Consider the following 21,814-nt stretch of genomic DNA (forward strand, 5'->3'; position numbering starts at 1 on the left):
TTGCTTTTTGTTGTTGTTGTTGTTTGTTTGTTTGTTTTTTGCTTAACCTAGACCTAAAACTCAAAACTATAGGCTTTAAAAGACATATAGGTTACAAAGTTAGTTTGACCCTTTCAGTACCAAGCAGGATATTAAAGTGAATGCTGAGACACATAGCCAAACTTGGGCAGAGTGCAGGGAATCTTATGAATAAGAGGGAGATAGAAAGACATGGAGGAGACAGGAGCCTTACACAGAGTCCAACAAAACAACAAAAACCTGGGCCCAGTGGGGGACTGTAGAGATTGATGCATCAACCAAAGGCTATGCATAGGGAGGACCTAGAACCCCTGCTCAGTCGTAGCCCATAGTTAGCTCAGTCTCCAAGCGAGTACCCTTACTTGGATAAGTAGAGAAGACAAAGTCTCTGTCATGAACTAGGTTGCCTGTTCCCTGAGCGCTTTTCCCTGCTTGGAAGACCTAGCTAGCCCACTGAGGAAGAGGATCCAGGCAGTCATGATGGGACCTAATATTCTAGGGTCAGACAGTAAAGGAGAAGGACTTCCCCTATCTGTGGACTAGGGAAGAGGGATAGCGAAGGAAGAGGAAGAGAGGGTGGGACCATAAGCAGAAGAGGGAAGGGGCTACATCTGGGATGTAAATAAATTGTAAATAATAATAGTAAGGATAAAAATATAAACAAGACATATCCACCTGTGCTTATTTCTGCATTTGGATCTGGAAGCATTTAGCTTACACTTAGGACACTGCATTCCTAAAACTCCTTCTAGGCCTATATTTTCACCTCCACTAGATGTCAGCATTTTATAATTTTCTGGAAAAGGCTTAAAATTTACTTGTATTAATTACATTTGTTCTTTTTGTTTTGTGACAAAGAAAGAAAGGAAGGAAATATGAAAGAAACAGAAAGAAAGAGGGAAAAAAACAGAAAAAGAAAAAAAAATACCTAACATAGGAAAAATAGAGGGTTAACAATACCTTTTCCTTCCACCTTCCCGATGGTGAGTGCTCTCTGTCACGAACAATTCCACATTTGGCTAAGGCTGAGGATTTGGCTTGCTTCCATGTATGTGGACCTATCTGCATTGCACACGTGGCACACCTGGGTTGGCTACCCAGAGGCTATTTAAGCTGTGGGCTGGCTTTCCCCAGGGTCAGATGATTGTTCAAGGTTCCTGAATAAACTGCATTGAAAAAAAAAAGAATAAAAAAAAAACAATACCTTTTGAGGATTGTTTTGTTATTGCATAGGAATGGTTACACTATGGGAATGGAATTTTTAAACTTGATCTTTAAGCGAATACTTTTTCCATCTGCTGGGTTGAGGTAAGGGAAAAATAGCACCAAGAATCTGTGATCTGCCTGGATTGGTTCAGATGCTCTGGTAATTGTTTAGGTGTGCATAGCAATTAAACTAGCCCTGATGACTACTCTCACACCCAGCAGAGCTCTTCCATCTAACATCTCTATGCTCCCCATAAATTAATCTCTCCATCTCCATCTCTCTCTCTCTCTCTCTCTCTCTCTCTCTCTCTCTCTCTCTCTCTTTCTCTCCCATTCTTTCTCTCATATCTTTTGTGAGTTATGGAGTATGTGACGCTGAGTTTGAAGGTGTCCATTGATGAGTGTTTTAGCTTCCAGGATCAGACAAGATAAGGCACATTCTGGGTGGTATGAACATGGACTTGATGAGTGTTTTTTTTTAAGTGTTTCTCAGCCATGTGTTTTTTTTTTCAATGCAGTTTATTCAGGAACCTTGAACAATCCTCGGACCCTGGGGATTGATGAGTGTTTTAAACTTCTCTTTATGACTCAGGTTTTGCCATTAAGCAGGAAATCATATGATGTTTACAATAATTCTGTAACTCATAAAAAAATAAGTAATTAATTTTCTGTAGCCTGTTTTCAGCCATTATTTCAATTATTACTTGCTATAGGAACAGAAATGTCATCCTATATGTTCTACATATATATACAGTCTGTGCTGTGTATATATATAACTGTGCATGTTTAGTATGTTCATGTATCAACTAGAAGATTGAAGTCCTTTTCTTCCAATATCACTTTTCTCACTTTTTGGTTGTGATTACAATAATAAACTCAAAACAGTTCTTCTAAAAACTGTGTAATGAACCACCAAAGTATATTACAACATTTTATAATCAATACTTGATCATTTAAAGGTGCTTAAAATCCATACAGGATAATCAGGTAACATTAAATCATTCTGAAAAGAAATCTTCACTGTCACCTGTAATATAGGAAAAAAAAATCAAATCTTATGTACTTTTTATAAATTTACGGAAATTCTTAGAAAAAAAATGTGTCTATAGAAATAGTTGAAACTGTATGGCCATGGTAATTTAGAGAATATTAGCATTCATCTTCAGTAAAGCATTAAAGGCCAGACAAGAGCTCAGATGCATCCTTCTGCATTCGGATAGTTTCTTTCTTGCTGATGAAGAACACAGGTCTCTGTCATTCATGCACAAATGATAAAATTCCATGAATTTCTATTTGCAGACAGTCCAAAGCTTAAAATGTATATGCAATGGACAACTCATTCAACTTTCATATTGTATTGTGATTTTGAGGAAATGTCTATTTCTTTACCTGAATGTTTACTTCAGTTACATCAAATGTGCTGTAAGAGCATTACACATTTACATTCTCAGTTTACAAATAAAGCCCTAAAAGGAAAATTTATGTCCTATTAACTTGTCTTCATTCCTTCATGTCTGCCCACCTCCCTTTGTCTGTCTCTGTTCCTCTCTCTCCCTCATCTCTCTCTCACACACACTATTTGGAGGTATTTTGTTGTTCTTCATTTACTTTAATATTTATCCTCTATTACATTTACTTGTTTAATCTTTACTTATGTTGTCCACGGTCTGCATGATGCATGCTGAACTACCATTACATTTTAGTGTGTCAATTTTCATTGTATCTATCAAGCTATGTATTTATTTGTTTATTAATCTATATGTAAATATACATACAATGATATATCATCTGTCAATAAGTACAAGTACCAATTAAATAACTATGCATATTACTGTCAATTAATTTTGTGCAAATATATATCAACAGGTTTGAAGACAAAGTACAGAGAAGAAAACAATAGTGTTCAAACACACTCACACCAGGCATCTATGATAGGCATCCTCAGTGAAAGGGGTTTTCCTAAATGGGATTGGATATCATAACTTGCAAGCCTGCTTCACCACCTTGCTGGCTGATGCTCACCAACTCTTTCTTCCCACTGTTTGCACATAGCTAGGAGCCCATCCACAGAGAAGCAAAACTTCAAGCCCATCTATGGCTTTTCACTGCTTTTCTGATATTGGGACATTGGATCCTTGCTGCAGCTTATCCATGACATTTTAAGTCCCCCCATTCTTTTCCTCTCTCTTTCTCCTTTTGTAACTGTCAGTGTTTCACTATTATTTTATTTCTTCCATATCTTTCACCTCTTCACTGTCTGTCTGTGGACCCTCCCAACTTCCTTTATAAATTAAGGCATATTCCTCTGTTTTTCTCATCAGGTTTTCTCACCTGATCACTGTGGCCACGAAACAAAGGGCATCCCAAAAGTGTGGGTTGTCATAGGTCTGGTCTCTTTTGGCCTCATTTTTTTTCTGCATCAATTCCCCCACCTCTTTTAAAAAACAGACATATTCACACATTTTATTTTATGGTTTTTGGTTTTACCTTTAATTTTATTACAGATATCGAGAAGATGAACTTATTGAAACGTTATTCGGAACGGAATAGATGTTTGCATGCCAAAATTGGATCACATTTTGATGTGTTACTCCCCTATGCCTCTTTAATTACATGAATCCATAGGTTACTCTGTTAAATTATATGAACGCATGCTCATCATTCAAAAATATTGGAACGATATGTACAAATACAATGCAAATATCTCTGAATGGTTATCAAATTAAAATTTATCATTCTAAACATAATCATGCTTAAAAGACTGTGAATACAAAGAGGAAAATAAAAACATTAGTGTTCAAACACACACATCTGGCTCTTATCCTAAGCAGTCCTCCCCCAGGCACTTGTGTACCTTGGCATGGGCAAAGCCCTAAGGGATGGAAAACTAACTCTGGGAAAAAGATCTGTCCAAGGACTACAGAGCTGGAAATGGGAAGTGAGGTCAATGATTGGTTTGGCACAGCCCTCCAGAAGAGGGGGTGAGAATTCCAGGAAATCCATCCTTACTTTACAATTCACGCAGGTGTGCATCAGGACGTGGCACTGGTGGGCTTATCTGCCAGTGAGTCCGTCAGGGAGGTGAAGGCCAAGGTGTGAGATGTTGGTGCTGGTCTTCCTTCCTGAAGCCTAGATCTTGAGCCTTCGCCAGAGTCCTTGGGTAGTGGGAGACTGGTGGGCCAATGGAAGACGGAGTGCTTGATCTGGGAAGATGGCTGCAGCCCAGGCTCTCACGGGTGGGTGGAACCTGCCAAAACAGTATGGAGATCAGGCAGAGAGGCCTCCAAAGAGTGTCTCCAGAGCTCCAAGTGGGATGCCAGGTGCAAGCTCTGGAAAGCCTGACTTTTTTTGTGAGGGACAAGTGGGTGTGTACAGTCCCAGGGAATCTCAAGGCATGCCTGAGCAGACAGTGTCCTTCTGGGGTTCATCTGCAAGAGAACTGGGTGCAATTATCCCGGAGAGCCTTGGCCATGAGGGGGGCAGTTCTTTTTTTAGCCTGGGTCGAGGTGCAGAGAGCTCGCTGGATTGGGCCGTGGCCAGAGGCCTCCAGGAGGAGGTGCGTTTCGGAGGAGGGCCCCCGCACCGGGAGTCCGGGCTCCTCTGGCTCGCCTCGGCTCCTGGTCTGGGTGAAGAAGGTGGCCATCTGGGTTTGTCGGCTTCCGGATGCGGGCTGTGAGGGCTTGCAGCCTCAGCTCTTGGTCTGCCTCCTCCATCTGCCACTGTGTCTTGGTCACAGTCTGGCTGTGGGTCTCAGGCTAGTCCCCTGCTTGCCCATGTTCTGCTCCTTGGGCTGCTTGGGCTGTGTTGGCTTTGAAGGCATCCTTGGCTTGGGAGATTCCCTGGAGAGCAGATTGTTTGGCTGCATCAGCTGCATGGGCTGCAGTGGCTTCCGTGGCTTGGCACTGAGCATCCCACGTGCCCTTGGGATCTTTTGCAAGGAGGAGACCTCCTGGCGATTCCTGCTGGTGAACGGGACTCCTGGGACCTGAGTAGACCAGTGTCTTGGAATCCAACTTGACAGGCCACAGCTGCACTTCCCCATCATTTTGGCCCTAAGAGGGACCCGGGACACCCAGGGGGTAGCGGGCTTGGTCAGAGTTGAGGCAAGCCCCCAAAGAGTCAGCGCGACCATCCTCCTGGGCCAGAGGAGGGCCACTGTCTTCACCTTTGGATCCTCTTGGCTGCTGGTCCCAGGCTTCCATGGCCTGTGTCACTTGCCTCTGGCCTCTGGCATGTGCTTCGCTCTTGCTCGGGCTGGGCCTTCACCTGCTCAGCTGCAAGGCCTCTGTATGCTTGTCTTGGGCTTCGCTGGACGTGGATACTCGGTGCTCCTCTGCCAGAGATGTTCTTCCTTGCTCTGTCTTCATGCTCAGCACCAAGGCAGAGTCAGGGGAGTCCTGGTCTGAGCCAGACCAGGACAACAGCAGGGAACTCTCCCACAATCTGGCCTCCAGGTTCCTGGGTAGGGCACTAGGAGCTGCTGTTTCCTCAAGACTTTGATGGTCTGCCTGAAGCCTATCTCTGCCAGACGTTCAGACAGGATGGGTACGGAGGCGAGTTTCTTCAGGGCCTTGTAGAGCTTGCGTGGCTCTGTGTCCTTGCACAGGTGATCACACAGCTAATTCAGGGCTCCCTGGGAACAGCCAGCCTCCATCCTGAGGACAGGACTGGGCCCCACCTAGCAAACAGCATGTCAGACTGATCTTGTCCTCTTCCTCTGGCGGTGGCTACCAGTGTCTCTGCAGCAGATTCTGGGATAGGCTGCTGGCAGTCTTCCAGCCTGCAGCCTCACTTTGCCTCACTGTAGAGGGGCTCATCCCTCCCCTAGATATATATAGAGTTGCTGGACCACGCCTTGGGATCAAATCTGCCCAGTCAGCAGCTGAGGCTCCTGGATCTGAGTCAGCCCCTTCTGACTTCTGCTTCCCTGGGCCACGCCCCGTCCACAGCTCAGGAACCCTGTTCTCTGACCCCAGAGCCCACACTGGAGGTCTCCAGGGGATTCACAGCCCTGCTTGGCTTTTAAGCAAGCTCTGGCAAATGGGGGCTTCGGTAAAGTCTTTGCTGGCTCTCTCGGTATAGCCGGTTCCCCAGTGGGGGACACCAGCTTCGGGTGCCTGCCAGACACTGCTCATGCTCACACAACAGCAGGGGGAAGGGAAAAAAAAGCTTAGTAACTGCTCTGAGCTCCGATTTTAGTCATTGCATTGTGGGGGGAGTTTGGAGGGGACAGATTTCTTTCACCCTAGTGAGTGGAGCCTCCTTGGGTCAAGTGGATTTCTGCTTGGTGCCTGGATGTCCTGTCTTGCACACCTATCACACCACCTTTCTGCCCTGGCTCCTTCAGCCCAGGAGCTAGGCATTCGCAGGTGTTCACACTGGTGCAGATCCCAAAAGCCCGCCCAGAGCTTTTCATTTCCATTCTGATCCTGGGCAACTGGGTCTTGGTTTTCTGGGTTGCAAATGGATCCCTTTTTTTCTCTGGTTTATTTCCCACTACTCCCCCTCACACACACACATAAACACACTTGCACACACATGCATACTCACACAGAGGCTATCAGTTCTCTATGTCCATGCCCATGAATGACTCTCTCTTTCCAATCATATGTATATACACACAGATGATTATTCATGAACAGCTTGTTATACAGAGGAGAGAAATGAACACAATATTCATTAGTGCTGAAACGAACACACCTGGCACTTATCCTAAGTAGTCCTACCCCAGGAATTTCTGTAACTTGGCATGGACGAAGCCCTAAGGGATATAAAACTAACTCTGAAAAGATGATCTGTCCAAGCAGAGGAGAGCTGGAAATGGGAAGTGACGTCAATGATTGGTTCGGCACAACCCTCCAGAAGAGGGGTGAGAATTCCAGTAAATCCATCCTTCCTTTCCAGTTCAGACAGGTGTGCATCAGGAAGTAGCATGCATGGGCGGGTCTGTCAGTGAGTCCCTCAGGAAGGTGAAGGACATTTTGTGAGTTTTTGGTGCTGGTCTTTCTTCCTGAAGCCTAGACCTTGAGCCTTCGCCAGAGTCCTTGAGTAGTGGGAATCTGGTGGGCCAATGGAAGACACAGTGCTTGATCTGGGAAGATGGCTGGAGGAACGCGCCCAAAGAGTGTGGAGATCAGGCAGAGAGGCCTGCAGAGAGTGTCTCCAGAATGTTTGCCCATCAGGTAGTAGTGGGATCCCAAGTTAAAGTGCTGGAAAGCCATGCCTCCTCCATAGCTCATGAAGCCTGTTCTTGGAACCCAGAGCCCACTCTAGCTGACTCCATGGGGTTCACAGCCCTTCCTTGCCTCCAAATGTGCTCAGGTCAACTGTGTTTTTCTGCGTGGTCTTTTTGGTTACCCTGCTCACCACTGTGGTTCTCCAGCTTTGAGGTCATTAGAGGACCTTGTCTCTTCTTAGCCTGGATGATGGTTCTGTAGCCTTCCCAATAGTCAGGCAAGGATCCCTCTGGCATGTGCTGTGGGTAGAGGCTTCATGGAGGAAGTGCTTGTCAGAAAAGTCAACACCTCTCACCTGAGGTTCAGTCTCCTTTTCTGCATTGGTCTTTTTGCCTGGATTTGGAAAGTGACCAACTTGATTTGTCTGCATCCTTGCAGTTTCTTGGCTTGTGTGCTCTGTATGCAGGCTCTCAGGGTTTGCAGCCTCAGCTCTTGTGACTCCTTCATTTTCAAGTGTGTCTTGCTCTTAATCTGGCTCTGGGATAGTTTCCCAAGCTGGGACTTCTCTTCTGAGTGCCCAGGTTCAGGCTTCTCAACCATATATATATATATATATATATATATATATATATATATATATATGTGATATACACTCATATATTTATAGTATATATAAATGTACCTTGATATATACATATATATTCTCAACCATATATATATGTGATATACATTCATATATTTAAATGTATATATAAATGTACCCATATATATATATATATATATATATATATATATATATATCACAGGTTACTTGCACCTGTGTGATGCCTGCTGTGATATATATATATATATATATATATATATATATATATATATATATATGTGTATATATATAATATTCTGTTTAAATTATCATAAATTATACATATATATATCCCTCTGTATGATGGCCACTGTATATGTGATCTCTGTTTGATATTCAATGTAGTCTTCCCTATCTGATGGAGACAATGTATGACCATGAGTTGATTTACACTATGAGATGGACTTGTCATGATATTCAACTTTGTGCTGTTCACTCTAATTTAATCCATGTGACGTTTGGGTGAGAACTCTGTTTAATTATCATTTTGTGAGGGCTACAATGTAATGGCCACTGTGAAATGGTCATAATTAATGGCTACTGTGTTGTGTTCACTGTGTGATGGTTACTCTGTGATGGTTACTGTGTTATGGCCACTTTTTGAGGGCCTCTGATTGACAGTAATGTGTTTTTTGACACTGTTGATGGTCACTGTATGCTGGCCACTTAATGATGGCCTGTGTGTGTTGGTCACTGAATTATAAATTCTGTGGGATCCCACTATGTGATGGTCAAAGTTTGATAGCCACTGTGATGGTCACCCTGTGATGGCCATTATCTGATGCTCACTGTTTGATATCCCACTATGTCATTTATATGGTGTGATGGTCACTGTGTAAATTTGACCTTGTGTTGGACAATGTGTGATTGACATTGAGTTTTGTTCACTCTGCAAAGATCAGTGCTTCATCACCAATACATGATTTTCACTACCATGGCCTGTGACTGACGGTTGTTTTGTAATGGCCATTCTGTGCTGGCTAATAATTGATGGTTAGCTGTATGATTTAATTGCATAATGGTCACTCTGTAATCACTGATATGTGATGAACATTTTGATTGATACTGTTTTATTGTCACTGTGTAATATTCATTATATGATGGCCACTGTGTGATAGTGATTATGTCATAAACATGGTGATGCCCAGAGTGTTAAAGACGGCATGTGATGGACACCGAGTGTTGGCCAACGTTAATGTACATGGTGATGGCCAACTCTCTGATGGTCACAGTGTGAGAGACACTGTGTGAAGGCCATGATGTGATGGTCACTGTGCTGGTCAACATATGCTTATCATTTTATACTCTCCACATTTTCATTATCATTGCAATATGAAAGTAGATTGATAGCTGTTGTTTTCTGGCTACAGCATAATGGTCACTCTGTAATGGCATCTCTGTGGTCATATCTGGGTGATGGATACTGTAAAATCCACTATGTTGTGACCAGCATGTGATGGCCACAAATGATGCCCAATTTGTGATAGTCATTGTGATGAACCGCTGTGAGTAATTCACTGAGTGATCATCATTTTGTGATGGACATAGTGTGATGGTCACTGTGTGATGGCCACCTTGGAGTGGAAAGTATGTAATGTTCTCTTTTTATCATCACTATGCGATGGCTTCCATATGGAGGTCACTAGTAATCAACATAATGTGTTGACCAAAGTTTTATATCCTCTGTGTGATGGTTGAGGATCATAACCCCTATAGGATGCCCAATGTGCTATAGACACAATGAGATAGCCAACTCTCTGATGGTCACTCTGCAATGGCCACACTGTGAACACTGTCTGATCCCCAGTATTCGATGTTTGCTTTTGGACTGTCACTCTTTAATTGAAATATATGGTGAACACTAAGTGAGCATCACTATTTGATAGCCACTCTAATGGACTCTCTTCTATGGATACAATGGGAAGTCCAGTGACTGATGGCCATTGTGTGATGTCCACTGTTTAAGGGCCAACTCTGTGATTTATTCTCCATGATGGGCATTGTTTGATGCTCTCTGTGTGATAGCCTTAATGATGCTCAATTTATTAAAGGTCCTATGTTAATGTCCAGCTGTGTAATGATCATACTGAGGGACACTATGTGATCGGAATTATGTGATGGCCACTCTGTGATTGCTAATACATGATGGTTACTTTTGATGACTAAAAATATGATGGTCACAGTTTGATGGTCACTATGTGCTGCCCCACTTTAGGTGATGTCTGCAGATGTCCTGCTCCAGCATTGTTGTCTAACCATGGACATTTGTGTGCAGTTTGTGAGAATGAAGACACTAACCACCAGTTCTCATTCAAGCAAGGGGCCTGTAACAGCTTCAGCCATCATTATTTATACAAGATATAAAGCATTGAATCAGTCCTTAAACCATATACACACAATCAACAAAACCAAACTTAGCAGGTTGTCATCATGTATTACAACATACTTCTTCATACAGAAGAAGGAAGAAGTCTGAAGTGAAGGATTTGGAAGGCATGGATGGAAGACAAGAAAGGGGGAAAGTGATGTACTATATTTTAATCAAAGATTATAAAAGTCAATTTAAATTTAGAAAGTTGGTCTAGAAATGTCTCAGCAGTTAACAGCCTGGGGTGCTGTCCAGAGGGCCCTGGTTTTATTTCCAGAACACATATGTGCTGTAAGATCATTTGCTGGAATCTTCCACCCTGCTCTTGCCTCTGTGGGTACTTCACAGAGACACATGCAGGCAAACACCCATATAACTAAAATAAAAATAAAGGGTAAAACACGAAGTAGAACGAATTTTCTACAGTGATGTCACACTCCTGACACAGCAGCCAGGGCTACTGAAAATGAACTCTGTCTGGTCTTGCATGGAAGCAGCTGTGACCTTCTTCTGAGCCAGCCTGCTCAGTGGCAAAAGCATCTTTGTTCTGAGGACACACTGGCTCATTACAGCCATGCATTGTTGAACAATGTCTATGGTGCTAATTAATAGGTGACTATTCCTAGATGATTTTTGTATTTGTGGTTTTGGTTCTTCCTATTTGTGAAAATTGTGACATTGATATCTCTACATTTCGATCATAAATCATGGTTAAGAAATAGCACTGGCTCAAAAGCAATCTACTGTCTCAGTGTCATTGACTTGTAAGGAATCTGTCTGTCTCCATTTTCAATACAGAAGATATGACCCCCGTATTTGTAAATATATGGTTACATTTATTGTATGAGCTGAGTTGCTGCTTTTAAGTCCATTTTCTGGAGCCATCCTTGCCCCAAATCTTGACCTTGACTTGTTTTTGAGAACACCCTGATTCCCCCTCATTACCCTTTAATCACATAGCGAAAAATTGGTGTTAATTTGAGATTTTACTGTATGACTTTACTGCCCCATTTTTTTCACTTTAGTAAACCTTTCTAAAAGTGAAATTTTTCACTTTTGTAACTATCTGTGATTTTACTCCTTAAAAGTGTCCCAGGAAATGAATCCATTGCTGCACTCTTAAACTGGAATTAGGAGCAGTCTTAGCCATCCTTTGGCTACAAACCAGTATAATCAAGCTTGCTTCAAATAATGTGCAAAATTGTGGTAGTGGCCTTATTCTTTCCTGAGGCGATTACTACTTGATCATCATTTAGATGTTACAGTACGAGACGAAAATGGCAGAGATATGTCTTTCTATCACCTTTATGCATGACTTTGAGTAAAATTTCCCCAAATACTAGCTTTTACATTGTGACCATGTTCAAATGTGGAACTGTTAACTTAGCATGTGTAGAAATAACTAGAACTCTACATGAAGGTACCCAGATTCTCAAAGTAAAATCACCACACTTTCGTTTTTTCAATTAATTTTTATTTCAATTAATATGAGTTATAGTTTATTAACTTTTTATCTCAGCTATACAATGCTCCCCCCACTTTCTTTTCTTTCTCTTTTTTTTTTTTTTTTTTTTTTGAGAAAAAGCATTTCTTTGGGAATGTCTCTATGCTTTTCTTGCTTATTTCAGGTAGGAAATGTCTCAGCTGTTCTGACTTGGCTCTTGTGATAGCCAAGCTTAGTAGTAAAACAGCCTACATCTGGAATTAACTCACACAGTTGGATATACCTGTGAGTGGTTTTAATTCTTTTAAATTTATATTCATTTTGCCTTCTTGTTGTAGACTCAAGCTAACTGACACACTGTTTTAAAGGCCTAGGTCCAATTCATTCATAATCCTTGATTGATGCTTCAGTCTCAGCAGGCACCTCTTGGCCTTAGTTAGTTGGCAGTGTTGGTCTTCTTGTGGAGTTCCTGTCCTTTCCAGGTCTTTTTCTCTTTCCTCCCTCTTTTCCACAAATGTCCCTATGCATCACCCAATGTTTGGTTTTGAGACTGCATGTGTTTTGAGGTGCTGCTGGTTAACACCTCTCAGAGGACAATGCTGTCAGGTTCCTGTCTGCAAGTTTAGCAGAGTATCATTCATAGTGTCATGTGTTGGCACTCTCTGGTAGGTTGGGTCTTTGGTTGGGCTAGGCATTGGTTGGGCATTCCCTCAGTCTCTGCTCTCTCTGCTTATCTTCTTTGCTGCACATATTATAGGCAGGGTAAATTTTTGTTCAACGTTTTTGTGAGTGGGTTGGTGTTCCCTTCACTCTGCTAGGAGACTAGTCTAGTTAGTGGGTGTCCTCTTTAGTCCCTATTGCCTCTGCCATTAGGAGTCTCTGCTTGTGTACCCCTCATATCCTCCCAGGAGCCTACCCTGACTTAGGTTTCCAGCTTGTCACAGACACATCCCATGCTCAGATTTTCTTTTCTCTACAGGCCTTCTTTACTCTCGCCTTTGCTCTTTCCAGGTCTGACCTCCTCCTCTTTTCACTGCGACCCCTCTGCCACCTTGTTCTTGTCTTTAGCCTATAACCTCTGTCGATTGCAAATAAATTCCTGAGTGGAATTTATGCATCCCTTCTTGAATCTTCTGTGCTACTTACTGTCTTTGGTTCAGTGCCTTACAGTATGCTTATCATGTACTCTATGGCTAAAATCCACCTGTAAGTGATTACATACCATGTATGTATTTCCAGATCTGACATATCTCACTGAGAATGATCTTTTCGAGTTCTATCCATTTCCCTGCAAATGTCATGGTTTCTTTTTTTTTATAGCTGAGTTGTATTCCATTGTGTAAACTTACCAATTTCTTTATCCATTGTTTGGTGGAGGCACACCTGGGTTGTTTCCAGATTCTGGATATTACACATAAAGTTGCTGTGAACATAGTTGAGCAAGTATCCTTGTCTGGTGGATTGTCTTTCAGGTATATATCCAGGAGTGCTATAGATGGGTCTTGAGGTAAAGCTATTCCCAGTTTTCTGAGAAATTGCCAGATTGATTTCCAAAGTGGTTTTACAAGTTTACACTCCCACCAGCAATGGAGCAGTGTTCCCCTTTCTCCACACTCTTGCTAGTATGTGCTGTTGCTTGAGAATTTGATCTTAGCCATTCTGACAGGTGTGAGAGGGAATCTCAGGGTCATTTTGATTTGCATTTCCCTGTTGACCAAGAATGTTGAACATTTCTTTAAGTGCTTTTCAGCCATGAGAATCCTCTGTTGAGAACTTTCTGTTTAGTTCTGTATCCCATTTTTTAAATAGGTTATTTCTTTATTGGTGTTTGATTTCTTGAGTTTATTATGTATTTTGGATATTAACCCTTTGTAGGATGTAGGATTGGTGAAAATCCATACCTAATCTACAGACTGTTGTTTCCTTTTATTGACAGTGTCCTTTGCCTCATAGAAGATTTCCAGTTTCAAGAAGTGCCAATTTTGAGTTATTGACCTTAGATTCTGTGCTGCTGATATTCTGATCAGGAAGTTGTCTCCTGTACCAATGAGTTCCGGGTGCTTCTCCACTTTCTCTTTTTATAGATTTATTGTATTTGGTGTTATATTGGGGTTTCAATCAACTTGAATTTGAGTTTTGTAGAGGGGCATAAATAAGAATCTATATTTGTTTTACCATATGAAGTTTAGAGTGTTCTTTCAAGGTCTATTAAAAATTGCGCTGGTATTTTGATGGGGATTGCATTGAATTTGTCGATTGCTTTTGATAAGATGGCCAATTTTACTATATTAATCCCACCAGTCTACAAGCATGTGATATCATTCTATCTTCTAATATCTTTTTCAGTTTCATACTTCAGACACCTAAAGTTCTTGTCAGACAGGCCTTTCATTTGCTTGGTTAGAGTTACACCAAGATAACTTATATTATTTGTTACTATTGTGAAGGGAGTAGTTGCCCTAATTTCTTTCTCCATCAGTTTGTTGCTTTTGTATAGGATGGCTACTGTTTTTTTTGATTTTTTTTTTTTTATCCAGCCACTGTTTATCAGTTTTCAGTGTTGTTTGGTAGAATTTTTGGTGTCCCTTGCATACACTATCATGTCATCTTCAAATAGTGATAGGAGAGCTCTACATGAATTTGTCAAGACTCCCCATGCTTCCTTTTTTGAGTCAAACTGTTGCTTTAGAAATGATTCCAGGCTTTCCTTGCCTGTTTCATGAAAGAACTAAGTCTCAGCCCTTCTGTCTTGGCTGTTGTAATGGCAAAGTTTGCTAATTCAACTGACTCCATCTGGAAATAACTAACACCTTCACACGTAGGTACACTTGTTAGGGTAGTGTATTGTTTTCTTTCTTTCTTTCTTTCTTTCTTTCTTTCTTTGGATTCAGAACCCAATGTCTAGTGTACTAATAAGGGGCCTTGAGGCAAGAAGTCTTGGATCAGGCCCAGTCTCTAACAGATACTGTCTTGCTTAACCCATAATGTTAAAATTTGATTGAATGACCACACCACACAGCAAAATACCCCTCACCTTGAGGTATTCACCCTTCAATTATGCAACACATCATCTCCTCAGGGATGCTGTTTTGATCCCATGCAGACCACCTCCTTTTGCAGGCAGAAAATAAAGCCTACTTTTTCAAGTTTATGTCTCTGATGTGGGTTTTCTAGGCTTCCTCCTAGAAACCAACACCTACTGAGTACAAGAAGGCAGAAGGGCCAGCTATTGGAGTTCGGGTGCTAGTGCTACTGAAATGCAAGTCTCTGCAGATCTAGGAAAATACTGTGCCTGGGCCTGAAACCAGTGCCAGGAAACACTGTGCTATGTGCCTTTAGCAATCCTAAGGTAAGTGCTCTTGTTTCAGCCCTCACTAGCCAATCAGAATGTGTAGGTGAACTGCCAGTCAGACAAGACGGCAGGATTTCCTGGACAACATCCTCCAAGGCTGGATTCTGTAGCTGAGTAAGTGCTTGTGATCCTGAGCTTCTGCCTGGAGCTGCAAGGGCTCTGAGTATGAGCTTGGAAACCTCAACATGGTAAGTGAGGGACCACCATGTGGGGAGGAGTGGGCTGATGAGCCTTGGGAGCTTCTGCGGTGGACCCTCCTAGTGGCTCCATGTGAAGTAGTGGCCCAATGTGGTCTGAGCAACTATCAGGACCCACACGTTGTACTCTGAATAATTTCATTCTGTGCATTGCCTCTGTGTGTTGGCAACAGGGCTGTGTGTAGACATATCCTAGTACTCCACATTACAATGCTTGTGGTGTGACACACATGGCGGTTAGGTAGGCCGCAGCTGCAGCAGCAGGTGCCGCTGGGACTTGCAGGGGCATGTCCTGCCTGGTGTTGGGTGCTAACATCCTAGCTGGTGTTCCCCTCCAATAAGCAGCTGGCCTAGCCCATGCAAACTGGAGAAGTTTGCAGTTGGCCACAGGAAGGAACACAGCAGGGGCGCCCAGCTTTCTGCTCTTGGCATCTGGGGCTCCTATGAGACCCACCTGTGAGAAGCTGTTGATTCCAAGCTCAGGTGATGGAGCATGGAGCTGAGGGCTGTGCAGTAGAGGCCCTAGCCAGGTGGTAGCCACAAGAACTTGAATTTGGCAGGACTGGGCAGGGGCGTTGATCCTCAATTGGCTGCAGCATTGGATCAGGCTGGCAAGCCATAGCCCTAGGAGGCTTCTTGTAACAGATACTTAAGTTTTGGTAACAGCAAGACCAAGAGCCAAGGCCCGACAACCCCAAGCAGAGGCACATGGGAGAGAAGCGCAACTATCCTCCTCCCTAGGCCTTACAGCAGGGCTGATCCGCATCCTAGGCATCCTGAGGGTCCACTGGGGCCTGTTTCTCGGCATTGTCGGGATTTCTGCCCTAAGACAGCACAGTTGCAGCACGGGTATCCTATCCGTGCCTACCATGCTCAGATGAGGACCTGTACAATGGTGCTGGGCTCCTGACTGCACAAAATGTGCACCCTGTGCCATCTCAACTACTGCACTGGTGGCGTGGAGTCCTGTTAGGGGCAGCATGCCTTCACTACTGCTGCTGCTGCTGCTGCAAGGATCAGGGCTGCAGACCATCCACATCAGCGTCCTAGGCCCTGTGCTTGTGCTCATCCCACAATGCTCAGCACCTCTACTCTAGCAGCAGCAAATGGAAGCCCACTACCCCAGAAGTGGTGCACTACATATCCTGGTAGTACTAGCTTATCAAAGTGGCCTGAGTTCAGGCCCTTGGGGTGGGGACTGAGAGGTGTGAGCTGTGTTGGCTATAACTGGAGCCCAGTGACCTGCTGTTAGCTGCAGGGGAGAGCTGAGTGGGCTAGAAAGACAAGATGACCATAGCTGATGACTACTCAGATCCCTTTGATGCCAAAAATGAGCTGAAGAGCTAATCAGGAAAGGGGCAAAGTACTGGCAACAGGGAGCCCTATGTAGCCCAAAGGATTCTGACAGAATTCAAGAGGTAAGAGAGTGTATGGTCCCAACACAAAGGCATCCAGTTGTATGACTCCACTTGTGAGCCCAAAGGCCAGAGCATGGACTCTGACTCAGAGCACTGTGTGAGTTTTACCTGCAGATGAGCCAGCTGCCCCATTATGATGATAGGATGGCTAATGAGTATCATCAGCCATGGGAAAGGAAGCAGGTCACCATCTCCACCCTGGCATCCCTGTTCAACAGCAATGAAAAGAGGAATTCATCCCCCTCACCCTCCAAGGACCTATGTTGTCATGTCTTTGCTCCTGGAGAAGGGGGTGAGATCCATTTGGACTTCATTTTGTGGAGGTAGAAATCTTTACTACTAAGCTGTGATGTGCAAGATTAGAATTGATGATGGAAAGGATTTACCAATGCTTAGGGATAGTCACACAAAGGGGAAATTACCTAAAGGAGGGTTGCTTCTACAACACTCCAAAATATGTGGTAGGCTAACCAGGCTTGTTAAAGATTAGGTCCTAGAAAATATGTTCATTCACTATGACTGCCCCAACCATAGGAAAAGCAGACAACTGATTTACAACCCACCACTAGCAAGTCCCCATGTTAAATGAGAAGGAGACTCAACAAGCTTCTCAAAGGGGCATTACAGGGTCACAACCAACATTAAGACCTGGTGTGCCCTAAAGGTCAATTTTTCTTCCTGAGAAAAGCATAGATCTGCCAGGTAGTCAAGAAGATCCCAGGTGACAACTATTTGAGAAAGACGAACACTGCTGTTCTTGATCAAGCTTGATCTTGAACTCGCTTGATCAAGCAAGGCTTTCCCTGAGTCCTTCATGTGTAGAAAAGAAACAGCTCTTTCTCACACTTAGGAACCTGCTTTTCAGATCCAGTAACACCCTGGGGCCTAGGCCTAGAGAACTATTTGTAGGGCCCTGAGTTACAGCGAAATTAACAGAGCTCCTTCTCCAAAACCAGGAATATGTTTGGGAGAGTTGGACATGCTCTGGTGCCAGGACATTTGGGGTGGGGTCACTTCTGTTACTGAGACCTCCAACTCTTCCCTCTACATGGGGCTGTTGTTTTCAATTCCAAGGCTGCAATGGGCTACATCAGGAATGTATTTGAAATACCCTGCGTGTTCCCCTTAAGCAGCACTCTTTAACTTCCTTGCGTGATTATGCCACTGTATGATTGTTTCTGCTGTCTTCATAGATGTCCACCATTTCCTTCAACTTTTACCTGGAAGTAGTGGACACAATGTTCTTTCTTTCTTCTTTCTTTCTTTCTTTCTTTCTTTCTTTCTTTCTTTCTTTCTTTTTTCTTTCTTTCTTTCACTTTATTCACTTTTATGCCCCTTAAGCTCCCTCCACCCCACCACAATCCCTCCCTTCCTCCTCCCTCTGCAAGGATGCCCCTCCCCAAGTCCATTGATAGGGGAGGTCTTCTTTTTCTTCCTTCTGATTCTAGTCAATTAGGTCTCATCAGGAGTGGCTGAATTGTCTTCTGCGGCATTGTGATGCTGGTTCCCCTTCAGGGGGACGGAATTAGAAAGCAGAAAATTCAGTTCATGTCAGAGACAGTCCCTGTTCCTATTACTATGGAACCAATTTGGACCCTGAACTGCCATGGAGTACATCTGTGCAGGGGTCTTAGGTTATCTCCATACATGGTCCTTGGTTGGAGTATCAGTCTCAGGAAAGACCCCTGTGCCTAGATTTTTTGATTGTGTTGGTCTCCTTGTGGAGTTCCTGTCCTCTCCATATCTTATTGTGTACCACTTCTTTTCCTAAGCTTACCTACACTCTGTCCAAAGGTTGGCCATAAGTCTCAACATCTGCTTTGATAGTCTGCAGGGCAGAACCTTTCAGAGGTCCTCTGTGTCAGGCTCCTGACTTATTCCCTCTTTTCTCCTTCTACTGATGTCCATTCTCTTTGCCTTTCTGGATAGGGCTTGAGCAATTTATCAAGAGTCCTCCCTCTTGATTAGTTTCTTTAGATATACAGATTCTAGTAGGTTTATTCTATATTATATGTCTATATGAGTGAGTATATACCGTGTGTGTGTGTGTGTGTGTCTTACTGTTTGGGGGATAGCTCACTCAGGATGATCTTTTCTAGATCTCACCATTTACCTGAAAATTTCATGATTTCCTTCTTTTTTATTGCATAGTAATATTCCATTGTTTAGATGTACCACAATTTCTGTATCCATTCCTCCACTGAGGGGGATCTGGGATGTTTCCAGCTTCTGTCTATTACAAATAAAGCTGCTACAAACATGGTTGAGCAAATGTTCTTATTGTGTACTTGATCCTCTTTGTGTATATACTGAGGAGTGGTATAGCTGGATCTTGAGGAAGTACTATTCCTAGTTTTCTGAGGAAGTGCAAGATTGCTTTCCAGAGTGGTTGTACAATTTTACATTCCCAAGAGCAGTGGAGGAGGGTTCCCCTTTCTCCACAACCTCTGCAGCATGTGTTGTTATTTGAGTTTTTCCTCTTAACCATGTTGATGGGTGTAAGGTGAAGTGTTAGTGTCCTTTTGATTTGCCTTTCTCTGATGGCTAATGAGGTTAAGCATTTCATTAAGTTTTTCTCTGCCATTCGATAATCCTCACTTGAGAATTCTGTGTTTAGCTCTGTACTCCATTTTTTAATTGGATTACTTGATTTGTTCCTGTTCAACATCTTCTTTTTTTTAATTTCTTTTTTTTCTTATCAGTTACATTTTATTAACTCTGTATCCCAGCAGTGTCCTGTTCCCTCATACCTTCCCAATCCCACCCTCCCTCTCTCATCTCCACCATGCCCCTTTCCATGTCCACTGATAGGGGGGACCTCCTCCACATTCATCCTATCCAGTTTTTTTTTTCAGGTATCTTCAGGACTGGCTGCAAAGACCTCCTCTATGGCCTAACAGGGCTACTCCTCCTGAAAAGAACACCAACAGCACAGGCTCTAAGAGCAACAATCAATAAATGGGACCTCATGAAACTGAAAAGCTTCTGTAAAGCAAAAGACACTGTCATCAAAACAAAATGACTGCCTACAGATTGGGCAAGAATCTTCACCAACCCTTTATCTGACAGAGGGCTAATATCCAGCATATATAAAGAACTAAAGAAGCAAAAAAACAACAAACCAAATAATCCCATTAAAAAAATGGAGAATGGAGCTAAACAGAGAATTCTCGAAAGAGGAACATTGAATGGCAGAGAAACAGTTAAAGAAATGCTCAACCTCATTAGCCATTATGGAAATGCAAATCAAAACGACCCTGAGATTTTACCTTACACGCATCAGAATGGCCAAGATGAAAAACTCAAGTGATAAAACATTCTGAAGAGGTTGTGGAGAAAGGGGAACCCTCCTCCACTGCTGGTGGCAATGTAAACTGGTTCAACCACTTTGGAAGTCAATCTGGTGCTTTCTCAGACAATTAGGAGTAGTGCAACCTCAAGAACCAGCTCTACCACTCCTAGGTATATACCCAAAATTTACTCAAGTACACAACAAAGACATTTGTTCAACAATGTTTGTAGCAGCTTTATTTGTAATAGCCAGAACTTGGAAACAACCCAGATGTCCATCAATGGAGGAATGGATAGAGAAATTGTGGTATTTTTACATGATGGAATACTACTCAGCAATCAAAAAGGAGGAAATCCTGTTTAACTTCTTGAGGTACTTATATATACTGGAAATTAGTCTTCTGTCAGATAAAGGGATAGTGAAGATCCTTTCCCAATCTGTAGGCAGTCATTTTGTTCTGAGGACATTGTCCTTTGCTTTACAGAAGCTTTTCTGTTTCATGAGGTCCCAGTTATTGATAGTTGCTCTTAGAGCCTGTGCTGTTGGTATTCTGTTCAGGAAGTTGTCTTCTGTGCCAATGAGGTCATTTTTGTCAAAAATCAGGTATCCGTAAATGTGTGAGTTTATTTCAGGGTCTTCTATTCAATTCAATTGATCCACCAGTCTGTTTCTGTGCCTGTACCATGCAGGTTTTATTATTGCTCTATAGTACAGCTTGAGATCAGGGATGGAGATACCTCCTGAAAATCTTTTATTGTAGAGAATTATTTTAGCAATTCTGGGATTCCTGTTGTTCCAAATGAAGGTGAGAATTTTTATTTTAAGGATGTAAAGAATTGTGTCGGTAATTTGATCGGAATTGCATTGAATCTGTAGATTGCTTTTGGTAAAATGGCCATTTTTAATATATTAATCCTGCCAAGCCATGAGTATGGGAGATCTTTCCATCTTCTGATATCTTCTTCCAATTCTTTCTTCAGAGACTGAAAATATTTTTCATACAAGTCTTTGACTTGCTTGGTTAGTTTCAGACCAAGGTACTTTATGTCCTTTGTGGCTATTGTGAAGGGTGTTGTTTCTCTAATTTCTTTCTCAGACCTTTTGTCTTTTGTATACAGGAAGGCTACTGATTTTTTTGAGTTAATTTTATATCCAGCCACTTCGCTGAAGCTGTGAATCAGCTGTAGGAGTTCCCTAGTAGAATTTTTGGAGTCACTCAGGTGTACTATCATATCATCTTGTATTTCCTTGTTCTCTTTTAATTGTCTAAATGCTCTAGGAAGGATTTTACGAACAATGTTGAAGGGATATGGAGAGAGTGGGCAGTCTTGCCTTGTCCTGGATTTCAGTGGGATTGATTTAAGTTTCTCTCCATTGAGTTTATTGTTGGCTATAGGCTTGCTGTGTGTTGTCTTTACTATGTTCAGGTATGTGCCTTGTATCCCTGATCTCTCCAAGACTTTCAACATGAATGGATGTGGGATTTTGTCAAATGCCTTTTCAGCATCTAAAGAGACTACCATGCATTTTTTTCTTTCAGTTTATTTGGTGGATCACATTGATGGATTTCCATATATTGAATCACCCCTGCATGCCTGGGATGAAGCCTACTTGGTCATAGTCGATGATGTTTGATGTGTTCATGGATTCGGTTTGCAAGTATTTTGTTGAGTATTTTTGCATCAATGTTCATGAGGGAG

Source organism: Meriones unguiculatus, chromosome 5 (genome assembly GCF_030254825.1).
Source record: "Meriones unguiculatus strain TT.TT164.6M chromosome 5, Bangor_MerUng_6.1, whole genome shotgun sequence".
In the NCBI taxonomy this organism is placed as follows: domain Eukaryota; kingdom Metazoa; phylum Chordata; class Mammalia; order Rodentia; family Muridae; genus Meriones; species Meriones unguiculatus.